Consider the following 27176-nt stretch of genomic DNA (forward strand, 5'->3'; position numbering starts at 1 on the left):
AGGGGGATGTGCCGGACACACATGTGCCCTGGAAGAGACTCCGGGGGAACGGGCTTCTCTAGAAACACATCCCTTATGAACTGACCCACAGCGTTCCCCAAGTGTTCCCAGCATCTCCCCGCCTGGGACGGCTGGCAGGGCATCCTGCCTGAAACACCCCAGAGTCGGAGCCTGCTGAGTCTCTGCTCACCCTCGGCTCTGGGAAGCCTCGGGGATGCCCTCCGCCTCACTGTTCCCTCTTCAGATCGCCCCTTCCCCGTGCTTGCCCGCGTGTATGTGGCCCACGTCACTTTCCATATGGCTTCATTTGTGTTTCACGGTGCCAGGGGCATGGGCTCAGGGTCAGAGAGACCTGGGTTCAAATCCTGATCCGGCTTATACAGTCCCCTACCTTCCCTGAGCCAGTCTCCACATCTGTACGGTGGAAGCTGATGGGGAGATAGACCCGTGAAGGGCATGGCTCTACCTCCCTGGACAGGCTGCTTGGAGGGCAGGCTTAGGGCTGCATCCCAGCACATGCCCTTGGGTAGAGGAGGCAGGTGGCAGATGTCAGCAAAGGGTTTTGAATGAATGAGTGAGAAGGAGGCTTCCTTGGCCAGTTCCAGGTGAGAGCTGAGTCAGCGAAGACAGAAGGCACAGGGAGAGGAGCGGGGAGAGCACCCACTCCTCACGTTCAATAATTAACCACAGAAAACCACATCCCCCAGGGAGGGGGGAAGGCCGCTGACCCAGGGCTCGGGGGCAGAGGGCCTGCCCCCGCAACGCCCTGCTGAGGTCATCTCATTCAACCCCCTCCCCTGGGAAGGGCTGCAGCCAAATCTTGATGGGTCTTCACCCCAGCCCTGGACAGAAATCCTTCCGTCCCAGTGCTCAGTTGATGTCAGATCCACGGGTGAGTGGACCACGCTAGGGGGTTCCTGCTGAGGCTTTCAGGAATTTATTTTTCCCAACACTGTTCTTTCTATGTCTATAAAATGGACACATCACAACAGGCTAAATGAAAGAAGCAGATCATAAAACCTGATCCCAATTTTTACTTTTTTTTAATGTTTATTTATTTATGTTGAGAGAGAGAGTGTGAGCAGGGAAGGCGCAGAGAGAGAAGGAGAGAGAATCCCAAGCAGGCTCCACGCTGTCAGCACAGAGCTGGATGCAGGGCTTGAGCTCATGAACTGTGAGATCATGACCTGAGCCAAAATCAAGAGTCAGACGTCCAACTGACAGAGCCACCCAGGTGCCCCCCAAATACCTATATTTTGAAAATGGGGGGGGAGGGTAAAAAAAATTTTTTAAAGAGGGTGGCGCCTGGGTGGCTCAGTCGTTTAAGCTTCTGACTTCAGCTCAGGCCATCATCTCACGCTGCGGTTTGTGGGTTCGAGCCCTGCGTCTGGCTCTGTGCTGACAGTTCGGAGCCTGGAGCTGTTTCGGATTCTTTGTCTCCCTCTCTCTCTGCCCCTCCCATGCTCACACTCTGTCTCTGTCTCTGTCTCTGTCTCTCTCTCAAAAATAAATAATAAACATTAAAAATATAGTTTTTAAATCGGGGGGGGGGAATCCCTGCTTGGGTTCTCTCTTTCTGCCCCTCCCCCATGCACACGCACTCTTTCTCTCTCAAAATAAATACATAAACATTAAAAAATAAAATATAGATATTTTTAATATTCATACCAAGAGTCAGAAGGGCTTATCTCTGGGTGGCAAGATTAAGAGCGATTTGGCTTTTGTTTTACATTTTTGCTCCTCTGCATTTCCTCATATTTTGTTAGAATAAACAGGGGTGATAACAAACTAATGGGAATTTTAAAATGCATTTCCTTAAAAGTACAGAGAAAGAGCCACCTTCAATCCTGCCCCCACCTCTTTACCATAATCGCTTCTGCCGTTTGGCAGGTGACAGGGCGTGGCAGCCTCTCCCCAGGAGTCCAGCTCACATGTCCAGCTGTCTACTCAGCATCTCTTCTCAGATGTCTGGTGGCCTCTCAAACCAAACATGTTCAAAACCAAACTCCATTTGCCCTCAAATCTTGTTTCCCGCCGGTCTCCCCATCCCAGTAAATGGCACCACCTGCCGCCCAGGGGCTCGGGCCAAGTATCTAAGAGTTGCCTTTGATTTTCCCTTTCCCTCACCCTCCACATCCTGCCCTTCAGCAATTTCTATTGGCTCTACCTTCAGAATAAATCCCTGCACAGTCCACAGCTCACCATCCTGACCAAGCCGCCACCACCTCGTCTCTGATTGGCCTCCCTGCCTCCACTCTGGCCCAGCCGTGACCCACTCTCTCCAAAAAAGCTGGTGTGATCTTCCTACAATGCAAAGTTGGACGCCATCACTCTCCTCCAACTCTCCCCTGACTTCCAAATTCCCATCACATTTGAGAGCGAACGTTAAACTCCTCAGCATGTGCAGCAAGGCCCCGTGAGCTCTGGCCCCCACCCCACCTCTCAGACTTCATCTCCTCCCCTCCCCCGCCTCCATCACTTTGCTCCGATGACCCCGACCTCCATGCCATTCCTGGAACACCAAACCCATTGCCACCTCCAGGCTTTGCACTTCCTTTGTTGCTTCCTCTGCCTATTTATTGCTCCTTTACTCATCCAGGTCTCCGTTCAAACATCACTTCCTCCGAGAGGCCTTCCCTAACCACCCCCTCTCCAGAATAATAGCCCCATCCCCACTCTCTCTCTCTTTGCTCTGCTTTATTTATTTTTCATAGACTGAGTAAATGAATAGCAGAAATTCACATGAAACAAACATTAAAGCACCATGTCACCAAAGCCCCCAATTTGTACCCACTGAGAAGGCTCCCAGAGCTCTAAGCACATCCATCCCTGACCTGTTGGACTCCCCCAGCGCCCTTCCTGAGAAGGGAAGAGAAGGCAGGTCTCTGACCTTGACCAGCTCCATGTGGTAAACTGTTTAAAAAGCCCCTGAACTTCACTTCCCCTGCCTTCATACACTGGTTGAGAGTTTCTCCACCCCAGATGCTCAATACAGTGGAACAGATACATTAAATCTGATAAAGAACATCTTGTGTCCCAGGCACCTGAATAATTACCCCCATCTTCCAGATGAAGAAATGGGGCTCAGGAAGGAGGGATAGACTTGTTCCAAATCAGTGAATCAGTGTGATCCCTCAGGCTACCTTGGCCCTCCTGAGGGGTCCTCACACAGACACCCACTCTTGGGACAGCAGAAGGGAGATCAGTGTCTGGAGCTTAGGCAGAGAGGAGACAGAGAGAAGGAGCTGTAAGCCAGGGTCTGGTTGTGAATGCCAGAACCACCATGTGGCTTCATTCATGCAACAAATAAGGACTAAGGATTGCCTCTGGCCCCCTGTGGGGCTCCAATTTCTCTCTCTCTAGAATTATAGGTAGTATGCAGGAGCTGGCTGGCTTGGGCCATCTACAATTGCCCCAACAGAGAGGTCAGACTGCCGCTTTCTGGAACACTTTTGCCCATCATGTCTGGCTGCAGTTTGGGGCCCGTGTCCTCCCTTGCCCGGCCCAGGAGGCAGTGCCGGGACAGGTGGGTGCTGCCTGGCTGGTTCTCCCTGGCTGGGCTTATCCTGAGACTCATCACAACCCTTCCACACCTCCACCCCCATGCTGTGACTATCCCGCTCATTCAGGAAGGCAGTGAGGAGATTAGGGACTGAATAGGTAGCTGGTTTGCTTAGATCTGTGGTTCTCGAACTACAGCTGGTGTCAGAATCACCCAGAGGACTTGTTAAGGTACTGACTTCTGGGCTTCACTCCTAGAATGTAAGTATGAGGCGGGACCGGAGAATTTGCGTGTCTACAAAGTTCCCTGGTGATGCTAATGCTGTTCCTCCGGGAACCATACTTTGAGAATCACTGGCTCAGCTGATAGGCCTGCCTGTGGCTGACTCAATTATTAGCCAACTCACGGCTTTTTAAACAACTGCCATTATTGCCTTCCCCGCCTCACTTTACCCCCACCACCTTCTTGAAATCACTGCCCAGAAACAGCCACGGGGCAGAGGTAGCAAGGAAAGCCCTACTGGGGAGATGGGTCTCATGCCAACATCAGCTTCGCCCCCAATTCACCGTGTGACCCCCAAACACTGGGCCAAGCCCCCTCCATGCTTATTTTTAATTACTTCTCACAACAACCCTGTGAGAGCAGCGTCAAAGTTACCCAAGGCTTATCGGTGAGAAAGCATAGGCTCGGAAGGATACTCTATGATGGCTGCCCAACTCTGAGTATACTAAAAAACACCGAATTATAAGGGGGGATTTTATGGTATGTGAATTATAGCTCAATAAAGCAGTTATTTAAAAGGAGAAAAAGAAAGGCATACTAGATTGTCCAAAAGTCATAAGGCCAGGACCTAAACCCAAGTCCACCTGGACCCCCAAGCCATACTACCTCTCTGGGCCTCAGTTTCCCCATCTATAACATGAAGTGGGGGGTGTCAGCCTTAAGACTCTCCAGCAGAGGGGTAGAAGGGAGAGGGTCAGCCATGAGCTCCGTTCCAGATTCTCTGGGGATGTCCCCGGAGAGACAGATGCTTGGAGGCTGAAGAGGTGGGGATAGGAGTTGGGGGTTTGGTTTCTAACCCACAGAGAAGGGGTTATCTCCTAACCTCTGAGCCGCGTTCACTTAAGAAATGTTCTTTGCCATCCATACTCAGCCAGGTTGATTGCAAAGCCAGAAATGAATAACCCAGACCTCCCCCCGCTCCAAGAAATTAACAACTATCACAAAGCAGTGATAGGATGGACAAGGGGATAACAGTTTGCCAAGGGGGTTGGGGGGGGAGCCCTAAGACAGCTTCCATAGAGCCAATGTGGAGGGATCAGTGAAGACATGGAGAGGGTGATGGCCAGTGCCTCCAGCAGGGCAAGCAGGATATGTGCAGGCACCCGAGACGTGGGGGCCTACAGACAGCCCCCGGTGGCCAGCAGTTCTGGATGACGCGGGGCTGAAGTGAAGGGGCAGTGGAGAAACCAGAGGGCCAGATCCAGTGGGTGCCGCGAGGGGCACCCTAAGGCATTACGAATGTTATCCTCAAGGCAAGGGGGAGCCATTGGAGAGTTTCGAGGGAGGAATGACGTGGTATGCTACGTGCTCCAGGACTATCACTCAGGGGTAGTGTGGAGCATGGACCTGAGGCAGGGAGACCGATGGGGAAAAGCAGGTAGAAAGTTCCACAATAATTCAGATGAGAGATGAAGGGGACAGCACCAAAGAGAAGGGGATGGATGGAGGTTTCAGGGAGGAGGATTTGGTGATTATTTGGAAATGGGGACAAAGGAGGGAGAATGACTCTCATACTTCTGGTGTGGGCACCTGGTGGGTGAAGGTGCCGTGAGTGAGCAGACACGAGAGACCCCGCTGGAGGGGCAGCTGGGGGCGATGAGCTCCATTTGGGACACGTGGAGACTGACAGGGCTGCGGCGCACCGGGCAAACGGTCAAGGGCATGAAGAGAGACTGAAGCCGGAAGTGCCGACGCGGGGCACATCGGGGTAGAGGCCACGGGAGTGGCCGAGAGAGTTCGGAGAGCACGCGGCACATTTGGAGAACGACCCAATGGGACCCCAGAGGCGCAGAAGGAGGTGACACACTCCACCCAGACTCGGAAGGAGCTGCCAGCGGCGAGATGGGAGGGAAACCAGAAGAAGCAGCAAGGATGCCGAGCAAGAGGGTTTCAAGGAGGGAGCGAAAGCCAGCGTCAAATGCTGTCAAGAGGTCAGGCAAGATAAGGCCTGAAAAACGTCCACTGGATTTGGTGACAAGCCGGTCCCTGGGCACCTTGGCAAGGGCAGCGGAGACCAAGGGGAGGCCTGGCACAGGCCCAGGTGGGATGAGAAAGGGAGAGGGGCAGCGATAAAGAGGCAACAGAGGTTGTACGGATGGCTAAAGAAGCCTGACGGCACAGAGTAGAGGCAGACAGGAGCCGGAGAAGGACGCAGAGCACTGGGACTGGGCTTTGTTTTTTATTTTAAGATTCAAGAACCAGAGTGGAAGGAGCCAAGAGAGAGGGAGAAGATGAAGATGGGGGAGAGACAGGGAGTGATCGATGGAATGAAGTCCCCAGGACAGCAGGGAGGCCCGGATCCAGGCCAGGCAGGGCTGGTGCTGAGCAGAAGGGACCCTCCCACCCCCCGGCCCCGCCCCCAGCCAGCTTGGGACAGGCGGCAAGGAGGAGGGGCTAGGTGGAACCTGAGGTTGGGGGGCCAAGGAAGCCGAAGAGCTCCCTGGGGGCTTTGACTTCACTTCCTCTGTGACAGAGGAGTCAGGCCTCCTTCCTGGGGGGGGGAGCATTTGAACAGCTGGTGTGGAGGGAACTGACCAGGCCCCAGAGAGGGGTCCCCGTGGGAACATAGGACCATTATTCCCTGCAGTCAGCATGGGAGAAAAGAGCCAGAACATCACAGGTGCCCCACACGTGCATTTTGGGTTTGGTTTGTTTTGGGAGTTTTTGTTGTTGTTGTTTAATTTTTACCCCTTGAAGTAATCTCTATGCCCAATGAGGGACTCAAACTCGTGTCCCCAAGATCACAAGTCACATGCCCAACGGTTGAGCCTGCCAGGTGCCCCCTCTGGTTTTGTTTTCAAGGCTTGGTGCTCCTGAGGGAGGAAGCAGCCAAGTGGGATGAGGGGATGCCCCAGCCTCCAATCAGGCTACAGTAAATGCAGAACCAGGCCGTGCCCCTTCCTTCCTCCTGGGCCTCCTTCCTTCTCTCCAGTGTCCCTCCTCCCAGACACCTCTACCAGGGTCTGTTGCCTGCTTGGCCACCAGCTGGCTCCCTCATTTCTACATCTGGCCTTGGGAGTATGTGACCCCTTCCTCACCTCCCAGACCAGGACCCCAAAGGCGAGCTTCTGTCTTCCCCCTGGGGACAGCTAGGGCCAGTCTGTCCCCATTCAGCCAAGGTTCCTGGAGGACAGAGGCCATAACCCCACCACCTTCCAGCCGGAAAGGGCTTCTTAAACCCCAAACCAGAGTTGATAGTGAAGGAGGGACCTCAGGCTCCCCCTGACACGGGGGTGCAGTGTGGTCTGGAGGGCCCTGGGCTCCTCTGGGGAGAGCAGGCTCTTACTCTCTCTTGCAGGGGGATAGAGGGGAGGGGCAGTCAGCCAGGCCTCAGAGCGAGGCTCTTTCCAAGAATCCTCAGGGGCTGGGACGAGAAGTTTCCCCTGATCCAGCGATTCTAAATATGGCAAAGGGAGCAAAAGCACGTGACCCAGGGCCCCACACCAGGGCTGCGGCTGCGGCTGCTGCTTCTCTGGGCCGGAGGCCTATGCTGGGGGCTCAGGCTTAGGGATGAGGTCTCAGTGGAGCCTCAGTTTCCCTGTCCATAACACGAAGTTGGGGGACACTCAGCGAAGGGGGCCACCCCCTCCAGCCTTAGCATTTTCCAGAGTGGGGTGGAGGGGAGAGGGCTGAGCCCTCAGCTCAGTTCCAGATTCTTTGAGGGTGTCCCTGGAGGGACGGCGGCCGCCAGCACATAGTACAAAATATGAAAAAAATGCCCCTCTTGGAGAAGCAATTAGAAAAAGGCGTTCCCCTTTAGCCTGAAAAATTGTAAAAAGTTGACCCCTCTGGATGGACCCACCAGAAACAGGCATCCCCTGCTCCGGGCTGACCCAGCCCTAAGCAGAGCCTGGACTTCAGTGCCACTGACGTCTTCTCGGCCAGGCCCCTTGGCAATGCACAGGATGTACAAGGACATGGGCAGCCCCAGGGGCGGCCCTGACAGCCACCACAGGCCTGGAGGGGCCACATGGCTCCATGCCGCTCTCCTCGCCACCACGGATTCGTCTAGAGCTGGAGACCGACCCAAGAAAGGTCCCCCTGTAGGCGGGGCCCAGCCAGTCAGGTTATCTTTCTCGGGAATGGAACTAAGAACCACAGAGCAAAGTTGGCAGGGATGCAGAGAAAGAAATGGACGTGAGGCCGCTGTTCCCGAACCTCATCTCCCCTTCTCTATTTGGTGAAGCCCAGGAGTGCGCCTCCCTCAGTGATGCCACGAAATTCTTCCCGAGCCTGGCAGGAGTGTCCTCCGCCTTCACATGCCAGGTTTTCCTGAGCTAGTGTGAATGGTCTCAGTCCCAGTAGGATGTGGAAGGCAGTGTCTTCTGGACAAGGTGTTTCATGAGTCATAGCCTCGTCCTCTCCTACCTGGTCTGGCTCCAAACCCTCCCACTCGCTCTGGCTGCTTCCCTCTGCCCATGCCAGCCAGACAACCTGGTGCACCAGGTAAGTAGGCAGAGCAACGTGTCAAGGGTGGGAACAAGGAGGGAGCAGGGGCCATCCATCTGTTTAGGGCTGGCCAGGCAGCATGGACTCCTCAAATAAACAGGGAGCGTGGGCTCCCCGGCAGGAGGCCAGCAAAAAAAAAAAAAAAAAAAACCGAAAGCGAAGTAAGGGGTGGAGCACAGGCAGCCTGGATTCTGAACACTTAAACAAGATAGCCAATGGAAGGCTTCCCCAGTTCCACCTGAGAAAGCTCCATGTGGATTCGGGTGACTCAGTTTTACATTCTGGGCTTGGCATAAGATTCCACTTGAACGAAGAGCTTTGCTGCTTTTTTAAAAAGTGTGAAATCCACCAACTTACAGGCTCAGGCCCAAGCTCCTAAGCAAGGAAGGCCCTCACCACCCCCCACCTCACTCTCCACCACGCAGAGCCCAAGCTGGCACTTGACGCTCCATTGTCAGAGCTCTACCCTGCAAAAGCAAGCAACTTTTCCCCTCCCGATCTTCCTTCCCTCACGTCTGCCCCTCCTCCAGCCCGGCTGGGTCCGGTGGGAGCCCACCTCAGACTCCCTTAATCCCCCACCCCCATCTCTATGCCCATCTCGGTCGTGGCAATGACTTCAACTCGAGAAAGGCTGTTTGAGGCACTGCCTCCTCTCACAGACCAGGAGCTAGTTGAGGTCTTGTCCTTTTCCGCTTGAATGCCCCAGGCCCAACTCAGAACGGGGCTCCCTGAGAGAGAGCACAACCTAGGCGCTGGACCCCAGGCACCACCCACCCTCCAGGGTGCCCGCGCCGCCCTGCTGGCCACTCCTGGCTGCACATCTCGACCCTTCCTGCAGCAGGTGGGGTGAGTGGCCCTGAGCACGCAGGCCAGGGCCCCGGAGCACTCACTCACTGCCTGATTCACTGCTGATTTGGTATTTACTGAGGGCTCCCCATGAGCCAGACGACAAAGACAGGCACCGTCCCTGCCTTCATGCGGTGTCCTGGGGGAGACGGATAATAAGCAAGTAAAGGTTGAAAATGTGAGATGATGATGGAGAGAAATCAGGTGGGGAAAGGGGAGAAGGAGCAAGGGTATGGGAGTTGGGGACTATTTTATAGAGGCTGGTTGGGGAAATAGCATTGAGAAGGTGACTTTTCAGCAGAGAGCTCAAGGAAATGAGGGAGGGAGCCACGCAGGTATCTGGGCAAATCGGGTTCCGAGGAGAGGAAAAAAGCAAGAGCAAAAACCTGAGCCAGAGGTTGCCTGGTATATTCCAGAACATCACGAAAGGAGTGCCCCCAGAGTGGAGTGAGGAAGGGAGAGAGTGGTGGGCAGAGGAGGTGGGATGCAGATCATCTACCGGCCCCTGTGAGGATTTTGGCTTTTACTCCAAGTGGGATGGGGAGTTCTGAGCAGGGAGTAACACGATCCGACTGGCTGGCGTTTGCAACAGCACAGGCTGTTGAGTAGAGAACAGACATTGGTGCAGAGAGGGGATGGGGTGGGGGACGGTTGTGTGATTCAAGCAAAAGATGACGGTGACTTGTGCTAGGGGAATGGAGGTGGCAGGAGGTGAGCAGATGCTGACTCTTTTAGCGCTGAAAGATCCCCTAGAGTGAATCAATCCTCTCATTTAAACAGGGGAAACTGAGTCCCAGAGAGGGGCCTGATCTACCTGGGATCATACAGTAGATCGGCGGCATGGCTGGGTCTGGCACCCAGATTTCTTGATTCCTAAGGTAATGTCCTTCTGAGTTCTCCTCTTCCTGTAGCAGGACCCAGGCACCTGCCCCTCCCCCACCCCCATCTCAAAAATTCCCTCATCCAGGCATCAGGCTCAGGCCTTGCCCCTGCCCTTCCTGCTGTATGTGACAGGGTGGCACTGGGTTCAAGGATTGCCCTGGCCTCCAGCTACTTGAGCCCAGTAGGGGTAAGGGTCACCTCTAAGGAGCCTTCTGTCCTCTGAATCAGCAGAACTTTCGCAAAGGGGGGAGGAGAGAGGAAGAGAAGAATCCAAACCAGGGGAAAGAGCTTAGTCCCCAACACTTGGTTGTCAGCACTCCTGGAGAAGAGAGGGCACCAAGAGCTGACAGGGTGGAACAGGAGATTCAGGGAGGGCCGGGCCCCCTGGGGAGTACAGGCCCCAAGGCTGAGCCCAGCCTGGGAGTGCTATAGGCCCAAGCCAGTGAGCATCCCACCCAGTGGGAGGTTTAGGGGGCGTGATGGGGAGGGGTGTTTCAATGCCTTTGCTATCAGCAAGCAAAGCAGTATGCAAACTCATGGGCCACACCTGGGGCAGTTGGTTACAGCTGCCCTGAAAGCCTTGCTCCCCATAGGAACCCCAAATCCAGGCCCAGCTGGACTGAATCCAGCAAGACTGACTCCAGTGGGCCCTGACAGCTGGGAAAGGCTTGCTGTATGACCTTGGGCCAGGAGCACAACTTCTCTGGGCCTTCTGCAGCCAAGGTGGAAGGATGGTTTAGGAGGGTCTTAGGCTGGAAACCAGAAGCACATCTGCAGACATCCTTTCAGTTTCCTCTGCTTTTAACAGGAAAGGCTGCCCAGCCCCTAGTTCCGGCTGTTTCAGAGTCCTCTAAAAGGCAGGAGCCTGCTTGATGGCTCTGAGCTATTTGTCAGGGTTGGGGCTGCAGAAAGGAAGGCACAAGGGCATGGACAGAGCTAGGAACCTGGGTCAGTGTGCTCTCTATCCTGATTCTGCCACCACTTAGCTAAGGAGTTGGGGAAGCTGTCTCTGAGTCTGGCTTTACTCCTGAGGAAGGGTCTCTGAGAGCCCTATTTTTCGCTGATCCATCTGGGACTGGTGATTTCAGCTTCTCAATTGGGAAGTGAGGCCCTAGAAGCTCCAGAAAGAAGCTGCCTGTCCTGAGCAACTTCTGGAGTCTGAGGAGAGGATCTTTTACATTTCATTTGCATGGTGCTCATTTGCATAGAAAGGCTACCTCCAAAACTCCCCCTATAATTGAATAATAATAGCAAAGAGGAGTCAGGGTAGACCAAAGCAAAACTTTCAATGGCTCATTAACCACAGAAAGGGTGTTGGAGGTCAGGGAAGGGACTTATTGCATCTCTGGTCCTGATTCACCCTCTTCTAGCGGAGGAAGACAGAACCCTACAAGCATCAGAGCCAGAGGAACAGGGCTTGAATTCCGCTCAGATCCTGACCTCTGCCAGGCTCAAGAATTCAGCCTTGTGTGTGTGACCTTGAGCAAGTGAGCCGTCCCTCTCTGGGACTCAGTTTCTTCGTCTATCGAATGGGGCCAGGGACGCCCGATCTGAGTCTGGAGTCGGGGGATGGAACCATCGCTGAGGGGTTGCGGAAAGGCTTGGGTTCACTTAGGGACACAGAAGAGGCTGACTCCGGGCGGGACTCCTCGGGAGAGGGTGGGGCTCCTGGGAGGAGAGCTCCTGGGGGACTCCTCCCCCCCGACGGTGCTCTACCCCCTTCCGCTGCGGGGGCCCCTTCCTCTGCTGCCGACGCGCAGCAGTTTCGTGCTCCGGGGTCCGCAGAGCCCGCCCCGCCTCTTCGGCACGGGGAGGGCTTATTACAAGGGGAGGGGCAAAAGGTGGGGGCGGGACACTGTGGTGGGCGGGGCTCCGAGTCGTCCCCGGGAGGGGCGGAGCTTCGCCGACACCCGGCACCACGCGCAGGAGGGGCGGGGGCGGGGGCGGCGCTGCGGCTCCAGTTACCTCCCTGCGGCCTCCCCCGCCCCGCCGGCTTCTTTTTCCGTTTCCAAATTAACAATTGAAAACGCGGCGGCCTGAAAGGCGAGCAGCGGGCCAAGCGGAAAGTGTGAAGGTGCCGCCGCGTCCCCGAGGACGGGGGCGGAGAGGGGGGCGCGACACCCTTACTGCCCGGGGCTTGCCCACCTAGTACCGGGTGAGGGCACTGAGCGCCCCAGGGCACAGAGGTGCCAAGGCCCCTAAGTCGGGTCCTGGCCTGATCCAGTCCCTCGTACTGTCCTGGCCTGGCGTCGCGGGACCCAGCGCCCAGGCTCCGGGTGGTGCCAGCCCTCGAGGGCGCTGGCGGAGGTGGGGGGGAGGCACTAGGGCTGGGTTACTACTTTCAAGGCTGAGTGCCCAGGAGGGCAGGTGCCAGGCAGCACCCTCACAGCACCGTCCTTAAGGGCTCCAGGAGTCAGCTAGGTTTGCATGTGACCTCAAGCAAGTCATTTCACCTTGCTGAGACTCAGTTTCCTCATCTGAAAAATGGGGAGGGAAGATTCAGAGCTGGTAGTGAAGAACAAGTGAAATGAGAAGATGCCTGAGGCTGGTCCACAGTGAATACAACAGAGAGCGGCCATTATTATCTTGTGTTGATAATGATGATGATATTGAGTCCTTGGCATCCTTTCACCTCTGCTGTCCACCAGTGGGGAATACTGGAATTGACTGGTCTTTTCCTCCCCTCATTTCCTCGGGGCTTCCCCAAAGCCACACTTAACAGATAAAGAAACTGAGGCCAGGAAGGTCCTTGTAAGGGGCTCCAAGTCATTTGTGAGTGAAAAGAACTAGGGCCTGAGCCCAGAACCTGACCTCCAGGCCTGGACTCATCTTATGGAGATGAACAGTCCCTGTGGCCAGGGCCCTGGGCATTAGACCTCCCTCACCAGTGTCCTGAGACACGGATGCTGATACTAGGGCAGCTGGAACAAATGAGGGGTAACGGAGACAGTCCCCTCTCCCAGGCATGCAGGGGCATGGACCAAGCGAGCCAGAGGGTGGACACCCAGGAAAGCTACAGTTTCTGGCCCCCAAGTCCCCCATAATGTAAGCTCCGTGAACACAGCGACTTTACCCTGTTCACTACTATCTCTCCCACACCTAGCACAGGGTCTGGTGCATTGTGGGTCATCAATAAATATCTGTTGAGTGAATAAGCGAAGGAATGATGAGCAGGTGCCTTCTTATACAGCTGTGGCCTCCCACTCACCACTGGTGTGAACTGGTCTTCCTTAGGGAGGTGGGTCTGGGGTTAGGTGCCTCTCTCCCCAGCGTGGAGACACAGGGCCATAGAACGGGAGAGAAGGAGACAGAAGGAAGAGGGGACAGAAGAAGAGATTCCAGAAGGCAGAATAGAGGTCAACTCTTTCTGCACAGCCTCCCGCTTCCTACTCCTGTCCATGGAGGGACGAGCCCCATTCCTCCTCCCTCCAGCCACCTCTTCACTGACTACCATGATTCATCCCCACCCCCACTAGTCCATTACCTCTGTCAGTCTGAGTGCTCCTCCCCCATTTACAATCCTACAATGGCTCCTTACTATTTACCACCTAAAATCCAAGCTCCTCAGCCCAGAGCTTGAGGCTGGAAACACACAAGTGTCAGACACACTCCACCCCTGTACATTTCTGCCTTGGTGACTTTTGCGTTCTCTCCTCTCCTGGGGATGTTCCCCCTTCCTCCCCAAGAATCCCTGATCTGCTTCAGGGAGAAGTGCTTCCCCCAGCCCCTTTGGATTCCTAGCCCTCTCTAGGTACCCTAGGATTCCCTCCTGCTGAGGCTGTTCTTGCCTCTGTCCAGCCCCCACCTCCCCAACCACCGCCTGATTAGAATCCAGCCACCAAGGGCAAGGCCCTTGCTGGCTGAGTAGATGCTCAGACAGTATCTGGCAGGAATCAGGAAGACCACCAGGTCACCAGGACCTTGAGCATCAGTGAGTCAGGGCTTTCCACTGTCCTGGGAAGCCTGAGAACTCTGGGTACAGGCATTTGGGGATGGCTGCAGATGTGGGTGGGTGGAGTGAGGGCAAATACAAGCCCATCCTGAACACTGGCAGGGTTGGAGAAGAAGTACAAATGGGACACACAGACTATTAGTCTAAATATTTAAAAGTTTAAATCAAGCTAGCCAGCTGTTAGATAAACTATGTTTTACCCTTCCTGACGCATATACCTTCATAACGATCTGGAAGGCCAGGTTTGAATTTAAAATCTTGGACTCTTTATAGTTCCATGCTGGAATCTGGCAGGGAGGGGCTGCTACCCCATAGTGTGCCCTCTTCTCTTCCCACACTGGGCTCATCCCTCAACAGGGGGGCCTGGGGTCCACTCCTGCGGGCGCCCCAGCCCACTCTTCCAGGCTCCATCTACACTGGCTGCAAACAGCTGCTGTTGGTCCTAGGAGAGCTCACACCACTCCGGCCCTTGGGATGATGAACCAGGAAAGAGGCCTGTACATGCCCTGGCACAGACACAGGGATTTAGGGGTCGGGGGACTTCAGGGTTACCTGGAATGTGTTCTAGAATAAGCATGGCTGTGTATAGGCACTGGGTTGCTGGTATGCAGAGCCAGACAGGCTGAGTGGGTAGGATTCTGAGCCCCTACCTTTGAATCCACCCAGGGTGGCAATGCTTTGATATGGTTTTTTTTTTTTTCTTTTAATGTTTTTTTCTTATTTTTGAAGGAGAGAGAGAGCATGAGCAAGGGAAGGGCAGAGAGGGAGACGCAGAATTCGAAGCAGGCTCCAGGCTCTGAGCTGTCAGCACAGAGCCCGATGCAGGGCTTGAACTCATGAACTGGGAGATCATGACCTGAGCCAAAGTCAGACCCTTAACCGACTGAGCCACCCAGGTGCCCGCTTTGATATGTTTTATCTATTGCCCTCCTGTGTCACATTTCATCTAAGGAACCAGATCTGCTTAAAACAGTCTGCAAAGCACTAATCTAGCCCCTTCCCTCTTACTGAGCATAGATGCTGAGGCTATGGGGTGTCAGTGACCATAGTCATACAGCACTTTAGAGTAAATCCAGGGTTCCTGCCTCCTGCCCAGACCTTGACTTCCTTGAGCACATTTATGATCTGTAAGACCCAGTGCCTTCAATACAAGCTGTTGGGAGGTGATGAGTGCCCAGCCCCTGGTGGGGTTCAAGCAGCCTGCAGCTGTAGCCTCCTGCCTTGGTAGGGGTCTGGCTCCTCAACTCAGGTTGCTTAGCTCAGGAGTAGATTGAGAGGCCGGACCAGGCCTGAGAAGGAGAGGGAGTCCTGGTATAAATAACCGTAGGGGGGGCCGGGATGTTTGGGCCAGTCTCCTGGGCTACGGCTATGTTTACTGCCCGGGGGTGGGGGGGGGTGTGTGCATAGCCCATACATTTGCCTCCCTGACTTATAGCCAAATTTCTCCAGGAAGGGGTGGCCCAGGATTAGCCCCAAACACTCCAGCTCTGCACCCCATCAGGTCCTGCCCGTAACTCTGCCCAATGTGAGCCCTAACCCCCTCAATATCGCCCCACTGTTCAGCCCCAAGTGCTACACAACACGGCGTCTCCGTGAGCCCCAAATGCCCCCAGCATTTGCCCCCATAAGTCTCAACTCTGCTCAAATCGTGGGAGGGTGAAGACCATGAGTACGGCAGAGGAAGGCCCCAAGCAGAGGAGCTGGGTATGTGCCAGGGATCTGAGCTGGGGCCACTGGGCAGGGGGGCAGAGACAAACCTCTCCCACGGCCCTGGCCAAGACAGAGGAGGGCTGCAGTCCCCGGATTAGGAGAGTGCAAATCCCTCTCCCCAGCCCAGTGCCCATCCCATGCCTGTCATGTGCAGAGCATTAGATGGCCAGACCCCAGTGTGAGAGGGGCGGGCAGGCGCCCTGTTGGTCACACCACAGCCAGATCCTCTCCCTAACCAGCCAAGAGAAAAAACCCTCAGTGCAGAAGGGCAAGTGGGTCCCCTTCCCCATGGGACAGCAGCTGCAGTCTGCCCAAGCATGGAGGCCCAGGGGTTGATGTGAGCTGAGTTCCAGCCTTCAGGCCAGTCCAGCTTACCATACACACACACACACACACACACACACACACACACACACTCTGCCCAACTGACTGTTGGGTCTTGCTTGGGACACTAAACTGATACACACTGAGAGCAGAGGCTCCAAACTGGGGCCATGTCCATCAGGGGTCTTAGGTGCCTGGACACCTGGGCTCCAGCCCCATATCAGCTACTTCCAGCTGAATAACCTTGGGCAAGTCACTTCTCCTGTCTGAGCCTCAGTGTAAAATAGTGTAACAATATCTCCTCCAGGGTTGTTGGGAGAACTCAGTGGGATTCCACTGAGCAAACATTAATTAAGCCCCACAATGGGCCAGGCATGGCTTTAAGTGCTTTGTGGACCATCCAGTGGAGAGGGGGTGTAGCCTTTTTGTTTTTGTAGCATTTTTGTTTTTGTTTTGTTTTAAAGTTCATTTATTTATTTTGAGAGAGAAAGACAGCATGCATGAGCAGGGAAATGGCAGAGAGAGAAGGAGAGAGACAATCCCAAGCAGGCTCCTCGCTGACAGCGTGGAACCCAACTTGGGGCTCGATCCCACAAACCGTGAGATCATGACCTGAGCTGACACCAAGAGTCAGATGCTTAACTGACTGAGCCGCCCAGGCGCCCCAAGGTAGCATTTTGGACCCAGAGGCCGAGGCTCAGGGATGTGAAGAGGCCTGCCAAAGACCACCCAGAAGGCACCGGGTCCCCGGTCAGCTCTGCAGAAAAGTTTTCACTGCAGAAAGTTTTTCACTGTTATTTATAGGTGTTGGGGACAACTGAGACTTTTGAGCTAGGCTGGGCTGCAATCTGAGCTCTGCCACTGACGTAAGTTCAGCCCATGCCCTGTTCTGGGCCTCAGTTTCCCCATCAGTAGAATGAGGGGATGGGGTGAGACCGGTGATTTCCACACTCTATTGAGCTGCAAGAAAGGGAGGGGACAAAGAGGTGGGGCAGGCTGGGCCACCCAAGCTCTGTCCTCCAGGACACCGCACCACTAGCTGGGCCAAACCCCTGGGTGTTCTCGCGAGCCTGTTCTAAGGCCACTGTTCTAGGGACCCACATAGATCCTCAGCCCTATCCCCAGACATCCTTGCAGACAGCCTCCGGGCCTGCACCCATCCCCTCTGCTTCCAAAGGCTCCCTGAGCTCAGCCACACACACCTTCCCCCAGGCCAGGCTTTGCATAAGCAGCTGAACTTTCCCTACAGGCAAAGTCCTAGGGCTTCAGGCCAGGTCTGGTCAGGCCGCGGCAGAGTTCGTGGGCAGCTCCAGAGGAGCCACTCAGGGGGCTGGGCCGAGGGGAGGGGAGGGCAGAGGGAAAAAGAGCCCAAGTGGATGGCATCCCCGTGGCTCCCTGCCAGAATTTCCCCCCTTACCATCCTCCTTGGAGATCCACAAAGGCATTTCTAAAATACCAATCTGCCCAGGGTACTCCTGTCTTCACTTCCTTCCTTCTCCTCCAGGAAGTCACTGCTCCTCAGCCTGACACCCTCAGCTCATGTCCCAGCCTCTTCTCTGCATACCTCCTGCTCCCTCCAGGCTCCCACTCTCCTGACCTCTTGGAGGTCTTTGCAAATGCCATGGTCAGCCTCACCTCTGGGCTTTGCCCATGCTAGTCCCTCTGCCCAGAATGCTGTTCCATGCTCCTTTTGGCTTGGTTAACTACTACTCCTACTCATGTTGTAGGGCTTGACTTAAACCTCTTCCTCCGGGAGGCCTTCCTAGCCATGCCCAATTTAGGGCTGGGTTTGGCCCCTTTGTGCTGGGCTCCTACAGGACTCTGCACTCCCCGGACAACCATCAGCTTCTGGCACATCTCCCCGGGGACCAAGGGAGGGTCTGATTCACTACTCTGGCCCCAGCACGTGGGACAGTGACGGGCCCCAAGCGATTGCCAGTGAAGGCTTCCCAAATGAGAGAGCAAGTTCCCAGCGCAGAACTGGGGTGGAGGACAAGACCATGAACTTTGAGGCTCAGCTGGTTCTCATACTGGCTGCAGGACCATGAGGGCCAGTCAGGCATAATATGATGGGTAAGCCTTTGCTATTATTATCTCTTTTATTATTGACAGACATAGTAGGAGAGGGAGGTTGAGGCTCAGAGAGGAAGGTGACCGCTGGAGGCCACCCAGCGGGAAGGTGGCCTTCCCATCCCAACCCACATCCCCATGTACACTGTGAGCGCCACCGCGCCCCCCCCCCACCCCGCCCCCTCACACACACTGACTGCGGCCCTGAAGACCCGCTCACCCCAGAGTCCTTGCACGCTCAGGCTTAAACTCCCGCCCTCCCGGGTGTGCAGCATTTACTGTCTGTGTGACAAAGGCACATGCTTAACCTTTACGCTTCAGTGTCCTCTTCTGTGTAGTGGGGTAATGATAGTACCTACCCCCAGGGCTCTTGGAAGGATTAAATGAAGTGATATTTGGAAAACATTTGGCACAATACCTGAGATATCTTTTTTTTTCTTTCTTTTCTTTTTTAAAGTTTGTTTGTATTTATTTTGAGAGAGACGGACATCGCTTCTCAGCCTTTTGGCTAAGATCAAGTGAGAGAGAGAGAGAGAGAAAGAGAACACTTGCGCCCGAGCTAGCAGGGGAGGGGCAGAGAGAGAGAGAGACAGAATCCCAAGCAGGCTCCACACTATCAGCACCGAGGCTGACGCGGGGCTCGAACTCACGGACCGTGAGATCGTGACCTGAGCCAAAGTCGGAAGCTCAACCGACTGAGCCACCCAGGCGCCCCTTATTTATTTATTTTGAGAGAGAGAGTGAGCACGAGCAGGGGGAGAGGCAGAGAGAGGGGGAGAGAGAGAATTCCAAGCAGGCTCTGTGCTGTCAGCTCAGAGTCTGAGTCGCGGCTCGATCTCACAACTGTGAGATCACGACCTGAGCTGAAATCAAGAGTCGGAAGCTTAACCGACTGAGCCACTCAGGCGCCCCTCCCCAGTGCTCCCTTAACTGACAGGTGAACCCTGACTGTGGTTGACCCTGTCCCCACCCACCCCCAGCCCAATCTTGGCTAGAGCCCGAGCTGGTCCTCACTGCACTCTGGGTGCACAGGCCCAGAAGGAATGGGTAGTGGAGACTGACCATCCCCCTAATCCCTCCATCCCACCCAGACTCTTCCGGCCTTCGAGCTCAGGAGGGAGGAGGCTGGGTGTCGCCCAGACTCAAGGATTTCACGCACAGGGTAAAATTTCCCAAAAACACTTGGGGACTGGTTGTCAACTTTTTATTTTGCCAAGTAAGGACATTTGAAAAAAATTCCCAGCCCCATCATTTCATAAAAGAAAGGACATAATCTCAGACTAAAACTCCTTTAAGTGGAATAAATTTAGCTTTATGAAAAAGTCATCACATTGTCCTTATTTCCTTCAATTTTGCCTTAGGCCACTGAGAACCGCATGGGTCTGCTGACGTATCTGAGCGACATCCGGAGCTTGGGCCGGGGGCCACACGGACGTGGGTTCGAATCCTGGCTCCCCCGTGGACAAGCTGTGTGATCTGGGGCAAGTTATTTCTCCTCTCTGAGCCTTAATTTCCTATCTGCAAAATGGGAACAATGGTGTTTGCAAAGCACTAGCTCCTGGGAAGAAATCAGGCTTCCAGCCAGTGGCACCTCCCGGTCCTGCCACTGCCTCTGGCTGTCCCCCACTGCCCACAGGGCAAAGTCTACCTCCATAGCCTGATGATCCAGGCTCCACCCTCAGGGCCGCGGACACAACAACAGACTCTGCAGATCCTGGGGCAGAAAGGGTAGAGGAAGAGCATTCCACCCCAGAGCCTTTGCTCTCGCTGTTGCCTCCACGTGGAATGCACTCAGGATAAAAATCGCTAAAGCTTCCAGTTCCGTGCCTGCGCACAGAGGACCTGGGGTCCTTATTCCAACCTCTCTCTAGTTGGCAAAACCGTTCTCATCCTTCCAACCGCCTCAATGCCACCTTTATTCCCTTGGCTCAGCAAACATTTACAAATTACCAACCACACGCTGAGGCCCGTGCTCAACCCCCACCGGCCAGACCTCACAATCCTGGTGCAGAAGCGTCCAGAAGAACACGCAGGGCTGGTTGAGCGAAGCCAGCGGAGCGGAGCTCTGGGGAAGGGCCCCCTGTTGAGCCTGGGGTGGGGGTGTGCGGGGAGTGACTCCAAGAAGAGGTGGTCCTCAAGCTGAGAGGCGAACAGGAGTTCTTGAGATGACGGATGGGCGAGGGGAGGGAGTTTCAGGGCGAGGGGAAAGCAGAGAGAGCATTAAACAGCACGTGCTGGAGACACAAGTTGCTGCTTACGTGGGTCACTAAGGATGCTTGAGGAAGGGGTTCCTGCCTTGGGCAGCGAGGGTATGAGCGTCACCGTCAGGGGAGACTGGGGAAGGGTAGGCTGGAGGGAGAGGCTGAGTTTGAGGTGCCCACCAGAAGAGAAGGCAAAGCGTCCACAGGAAGCTCAGGGCTGGAACTGCGGAGGGGCATGCTGTCATCACAGAGGTGACTCCCAGTGACACAGGAGGGCATGAGCCCGGCCCCCCCCCCCCCCCGCCACAAAAACTCTGTACAGGGAGGAGGACACAGGGCAGAGCCCCGAGGAACCCCAACATTCTACAGGCAGAAGGAGAAGAGCCCGAGAGTCAAGGGAAGGGCGGGCTCCGCAAGGGAAGGCCCAACAGGCTTCGACCCTCAGGGGCGACATGGCAGCGTCCCAGGGAACCACGTTGTGGGTGTGAATCCTCCCTCCACTACTTAGCAGCTATGTTGCCTTTAGGCCTTCATTCCCCCCATCTGTAAAATAGGGCTAATTTATTTTTTACAGAAAGAGGAATGAAGGGCAGAGGGGAGAGGGCCGACAAGCTTGGGCGGCCTTCACTGCATCCCCAGGCTGTACCTCCCTCCCTCTGCCAGCCCAGCCCGGGTCACACTTCCGTCCCTCCTCTGTCTCTCCCACCAGAGTTCCAGCGATCCCCAGAAGTCGGGAAATTAGACGAGTGAGTGAAATCAGGGGTGGAATGCAGAGGGAGGCATTCCTCGGTCCTGGAAGATTACAGTACAACACCCATCCACTGAGGAGGCCTCGGGCAATCGGGTCTCTCCTCCTGGCCTCAGTTTCCCCATGTGTGAAAAGAAGCTAGCCGCAGGACAAAACGAGAAGCGGTGAGGGGAGAAAGGCCTATTTGTGCCCCAGGGAAGGACATCCCGCAGGGGTCTGGGTCCCCATTGGGCCCAGGGACCCATCTCTCCGGAAGAGGGTGGCAGCCAGGCCAAGGAGGGCAGGAGCAGAGGCGCCCGGGATTGTGCTGACAAAGCTGTTCCTTCTCCCCTCCTTTGCTCCCTGCCCCCTCCCCTCCCAGGGGACAGCCTAGCCCAGCAAAAAATAAACCCAAAGACGGTGACCTGGACGGGCCTGAGGCTCCCAGGGAGGAGTGGCAGGGAAGGAAGGGTGGCAGAGAGGTAGCTTGTGACCACCTCCCCCTCCCACCAAAGCCAAAAGATACCGGATTGGACCCCTCTGCCCCCAGTCCCCAGAGCTGGGCTCCAGGGAGCAGTCTCTGTTTTCCATTCTCACACTGTTAGGGAGGGGTACCGCTTGCTTGCCGAGGATAATTAGCAGAGTAGATCTTGTCCAGCCACGCTAGACATGGGTCCCCAAGCTTTAGAAAGAGCACCCCAGGGAATTCGCTCTGCCTCCTGGTTGTTGGGCAGTCCTTCCTGCTGTCTGACCTGCATCCCTTATGCTTCAGTGGGAACCCTGCTCCACTGATCTCCAGCAAGCTTTCCTCCCTCTCCCACCTGCCTGGCCTAGATGTCTGAGGAGTCAGGAGAAAGTACCCCCCAGATTTCCCTGCAGGGACTGGGGAGGGCCCCTAGGCCAGAGACCCCACTCCACCCACTCTTCCCCAAATCTCCAAGAAGTAAGAAAGAGGGAAGGAACTGCTGAGCTCCAGCTCTCTTTGCCTCCCTCCCTCAGGCGCTGCCCACAGATTCCCAGCCCAATTAGTCTGCTGCCTGGGGCTGCCCCTCCCATTCCCTCCTCACCCCCCACCAGGTGCCAACCCCCAGGGCACGAAGATCCTGCCCTAGGGAGAGAGTTGCCCAGAAAGCCTGGAGTCCTAGGGGCACTTCATGGGGGCCCCAGAGGTCTGACCAGCACCCTCTCCCCACCCCCTTAGAGCCCCAGCTGGGTGCTCCAGCCTTCTGGGTGCCCTTCTTGGTGCTCCCAGTCCTCTGAGGGGCCCAGGGAGAAGGTGCTGGAGACTGCCCAGGTCCTCGCCTGGCAACACTCAGAGTCTATACGGTGGCTCTTCCGGCCCTCCAGAATCACTCTGCGCCTGATAGCCCTGAATGGTCCACTTTCCAGTTCAGCCCCATTTTACAGGGGAGGAGAGTGAGGCTTGGGGATTGGGGTGGCGTGGGGGTGGGTACCTTCCCAGCAGGTGTTGAGATCTCTGAATCACCTTTGGGATTCCCTGTCCCCATTCCCCAGGATGATACACTCAGGAGAGAGTGGGGTATCGCCCTCCTCTCCCAGCAGCCCCCCCACTGTCCCCCTGAGCACCATGGCTGTTCTTCCATCTCCCTGGGGCCAGGCTCGCTGCAGGGTTTGCTAACGAGGCCCACACCTCAGCCTGCCTCGCCAGACGGTGACCCTGTCGTATACACGCTCCTCCCCCCGCACCACACAGACGTGCTCACACTTACCCCCCAGACCTCTCCGCCAGTCCCTGGGAGAGGAAGCAGGAAAGGCCAGTGGCCAGACAGTCTGAGCAGCCTTCTCCCTGGGTGCCAGTCCTAGGTCTGTCTCCCTGTGCCCAATCCCCCCCCCACCCCAGGCCTGGTGGAGAGCGTCCTAAGGATCCAAGTTGGAGTCCTGGCACCACCCTTCACTAGTTACGTGACCTGGTACAAGGTAGCATATAGGTGGGTGGCACCCTCTCACCGGCCTCACTTTGCTCAGAGGTGAACGCGGTTACATGAGGGACCACAGGAAGGGGCTCAGGCTGGGGCCCTCAGGACCCCCGCGGAGAGCTCACACTCTGCCCCCTACTGGGCCAGCACCCGGTCGGATCCTCCCCAGGAAGAACAGTGAAAATGACAACAACACAATAAGCCGGTGCCCATGCCCGTGGCTGCGGCCCATGCAGGGCACAGAGCAGGTGCTTTAACCCACTTGGCCTTGACTATCCCAGAGGCTGGTATGGTCATTCCCAGCTTTCAGATGATAAAAATTGAAGCTCAGAGACGTGAAGTAACTTGCCCAAGGGCGCATAACCGCTAAGGGTAGAACCAGAAGTGCACCCAAATGTGTCCGGCTCAGATCCCATGCTCTTAACCCTCGGTGGGGCAGCCACTGGAGACAGGACACGTCGCCCCCTTCTCCACCCCAGCCCCACGACTCCCACACTGGGGGTGTTAGAGAGGGGCTGCCCCCAGAGTTCCCCGCTGGGCCCCTTGGCCCATAGGAGGGTCAGTCCTGCGCAACGGCCCCCGTGCGTGTGGTGCGGGGAGGAAGGGTGATGAGCCGCTCCGAGTCGGGGAAGCTCCCTGCGTGGCCTCCTTTGGAGCAGGGGCAAGGCCTTGGCCACAGACTCTGCAGAGCTTTCCTCTCTCCTGCTCCCCAGGCGGGTCGAGCTCCCTTGACTGGCTCAGAGAAACTTCAATTAATCACCCACTCAAAGTGCTGCCATCAGCCCAAGAATAATCACCTCTTGAAACACTCCTGGCTCCAACATTCAAGAATCTAGGCTTCCACGGCAATACGGACTGAAGTTAGTCATTCAGCACGGCTTCCTCAACGGCAGGAACGAATGTACTACGGGGTTGGGGTGGGGTAGCAGTGAGGAATCTAACCTGCTCCGGTGACCCCCAAAAGAGAGTTCGGGCAGGAGGGTGCAAAGGGACCTAAGGGGGAGGTGGGGAATAGAAGGGATAGAAAGCTGGCAGGATGGTCTCTCCATTCGCCCCCTCCTCACAAAGACCAGACAAAAGAATTAAGAACTTAAAAACAGCGGCACAAAAAAATTGGGGTCACGCTCCAAGGCTGTCCCCAGCATCAGGCCAAGTTCTTGGAGCATCAGCCCGGGGGGGGGGGGGTGGTGAGGAACACTGTCATCTCAAGTCCTGACCTGGGAGGCAGAAGGCCTGGGCTCCTGGCACAGTCATACCACGGATCTGCCCCTTTCCGTGCCTTGGTGTACCCAGCAGCACACTGCAGGCCTGGGCAGAAGGGCCTCAGAGGGCCCTTCGGGGGAAGCAAAGGCCAGCAAAATTCTAGGAGGCCACCCACGCTGCTCCCACGCGGGCCTGAGGCCGCCCTCCCAGACAAACGCACAAATACACACAGACCTGTAAGGGCAGCCCCGCACGTACGGACAGGCGGGGGGCAGAAAACTCGGGAGTGGGGTCAACTCCGCTCTGTCCTACGGGTCTGGGCTGGGGCCGCAGGCCCAGGTGTGTGTCTGCGAAGCGAGTGCAGAGTGGACACAGCTGTGCATTAGGTTTCCTTTCACTGGATGCCTGCTGTAGGTGCGTGTGTGACATCCACGGCCGTGGGTGTCCAAGTTGTAGTGAGCGTGTGCATGAGGCAGGCCGCTGAGCGTGCCGCGGGGACATGTGTGCAAAGCCGTGAACAGCAGAAGTATGACTGCCTTGGGTGAGGCTGGGCAGTTTCCACCCAATCCCACAAACCCTTGTCACTGCCCACCCCCTGCTGCCTGTGTGCTGGGTGCTGGGGCCAGAGAAACCACTGACACAGGACTACCGCGCCTGGGGCTGGGCCTGGGGCTGGGCTGCTTGCCGAAGCCGAGTCGCAGGAGAAAGACAGCTCTGAGTCCGACCTAGCTCTGAGCAGGCTCCTCAGTGACCTCTCTTGAGCCTCAGTCTCCCCATCTGTCAGAGGAGGAGGAGAACAGTACCCTCCTCAAGGACGTGATCTACGGAGAGCACTTAGCACGGTGCCCGGCCACATAACCGATGCCCCACGCGTGATGAGAAACTTCAGTTCAAATTCCAAGGGCCAACCCAGGCGGCTGCAGGGAGCAGGGGGCAGTCCTGGACAGGAAGTCAGGAGTCTTTGCGTCTGGTTCTGCATTTACTTCTCATTCACTGTTTGACTGGGGAGCCTTAGTTTTCTCATAAGCAAAATGGGCTGTCAAAATGTGAGGACCCACCTAGTGGGGATGCCTGAGGGCTCTGGGCCCCCTCTGCTGGACTTATTTCCAACCCAGGCAGTGATCTTTCTCAGATGGTCAGGGTGGGAGCTTGGAGGACTCCCGGATTAGGAGTCTAGGGCCCCAGGAGTGGCGGCCACCTCCTCCCCTCCCCATTCCCACAGCTTCTGACCCCAGGGACAAGGCTGAGGAGGATGTTTACAGAGTGTAAACCTTCACATAGAGAAAGTGCTGGGCAGCTGGGGGCTGGAAGCAGCCAGTCTCACAGTGGCGCGGGGAAGATGGGAAGTGATGGGGCCTTGCCCTGTATCAGCCCCTTCCAGCGCTCTGGCTTCAAAAGGGAGGCTGGGGTGGCCTTTGAGAGAATGCAGCAAGGAGGTGAGCATCCTTCCCGAAGGCTCAAGAAGCAGGATGGGCAGTGATGTGGTATTTCTCAAAATTCAGAGAGCAGGGTCTATAAAGGGTTGAGGGCTTAAGTCAAAGGCTGGGGATGCAGAGGAGGGACTGGCTGAGAGGACTGGGAGCCTAAAGAGAGGTGAGAGAGCTCAGAGATGGGCCCACAATCCCTCATGCTGGACCTCAGTAAGGAGAAGACTGGAGTTAGCGGTCCCCACTTCCCAGAGGCCACAGCTGCACTGGCAGGAGAGGGAAAATCGGGGCTTGTCTTCTGGGTAATCTCCCACACCTCGGTGCCAGAAAAGGTGCGGGGCCCAGGAGGACCTCGCTGGCAGGTGTGAGGGCGGTGTCGCCTGGGGTGAACAGACCCAGCTCACCCCAATTCCCTCCTTCTGAGCCCTCCTCTTCCAGGCTTTTCTGCCAGGGCCCTCCTACTTGGGCCTGAGCCTATGGGAAGGGGGTGCTTGCTAACTGTGCACATTGGAACCCCTACGCTTGAGCTGCCTCTGAGCGCCATTGTGGAGTGGGGAAAGGATTTGACCAACAGTGCAGCGGGAGAGCTAGAAGTCCAACAGCAGGAAGCACTTCCTGGCAAGAACAGCCAAGACCCTACAGTGAGTGACTGAGAAACCCCACACCTGGAGCGCCTCGAGAATGGGAGAGGCTTCCTGTGTGGGCCCCCTCCACCAGCCCCAATAATAACATCCATATTTTACACTCAGACCCTTCCAGCTCACCAAGCTCTTTCCCACCTATTACCTTATCCAAGAGGGAGGTCCACAGGTTGGGGTTTCTAACCACTTTGATGGCCGAGACATCTAAAAGCTCAGAGAGGCCCAGCCATCAACCCAAGATCACACAGCACACAAGAGGTGGGGCTCCCAACCCCTCACTTCCTTTGATCTCTAAGTTAGATGACCAGTTCTCTGAGAACTCCTAAATGTCTGGATGTTTTCACACTGCATTTCCTTCCTCAGAGCTCCTGAGATGCCTCATCCCTGGGCTCCCGGGCACAAGTGGTCAGAACAAGCGTGCCCCTGGCCAGGGCATTCCTGGCATCCGGAAAGGGCAGGATGTGGGGCAAAGGTGCCAGCGGATTTAGCTCCTGGAGAGGAAGGAGAGGCCCTTCCAGAGGAGGCAAAGACAGTGACTAGCCAGGTGACATGAGGCTGGTCCTTCACCTCCAGTGACCCCCGTGGAGACTGAGAGGCCAGGCCTCGGGACTAAAGACCCCCACCCCAGAGGTCAACTGGCTTCCCCAGGCCCAGCCATGCCTTGGACAAGTCATCTCCCGAGAGGAGCCCATGGAAGGCACAGCACTGTCTGTGTCTCAGCCTCCTTGGGCACCCCAGGCTGCAATGCAAGCAGTACAACCACCCTTAATTAGCAGTCCCCCTGCTCCTCTCACCTGACTCCACTGTCCCTTGTACTGTCATCACTCCAGCAGTCCTCTCTGCCTCGAAAAATATTCAGCTTGGACCCTCCCAATGGGCACGGGGGGGGGGGGGGGGGAGGGGGGCGGGGGGGGGGGTTGAACTACTCCTAACAGCTGACCATGACCCTAAACCTGACCTCATGTCCTGACAAACTCCACTCTGCCCCGGGGCCTAGCCCAGCGGGGGTCTCTGCACAAAGTC

General features: G+C 56.0%; 1 protein-coding gene across 5 annotated transcripts in view; it reads right to left on the reverse strand.

Moving 5' to 3' along the window:
- Positions 1-27176, reverse strand: part of KCNQ4 (potassium voltage-gated channel subfamily Q member 4) — a 53816-nt gene that overhangs the window by 24442 nt on the left and 2198 nt on the right. The gene's annotated exons all lie outside the window — the stretch shown is intronic.

This window comes from Panthera pardus, unplaced genomic scaffold, assembly GCF_024362965.1.
Source record: "Panthera pardus isolate Hobbes unplaced genomic scaffold, ASM2436296v1 HiC_scaffold_11, whole genome shotgun sequence".
Taxonomy (NCBI): domain Eukaryota; kingdom Metazoa; phylum Chordata; class Mammalia; order Carnivora; family Felidae; genus Panthera; species Panthera pardus.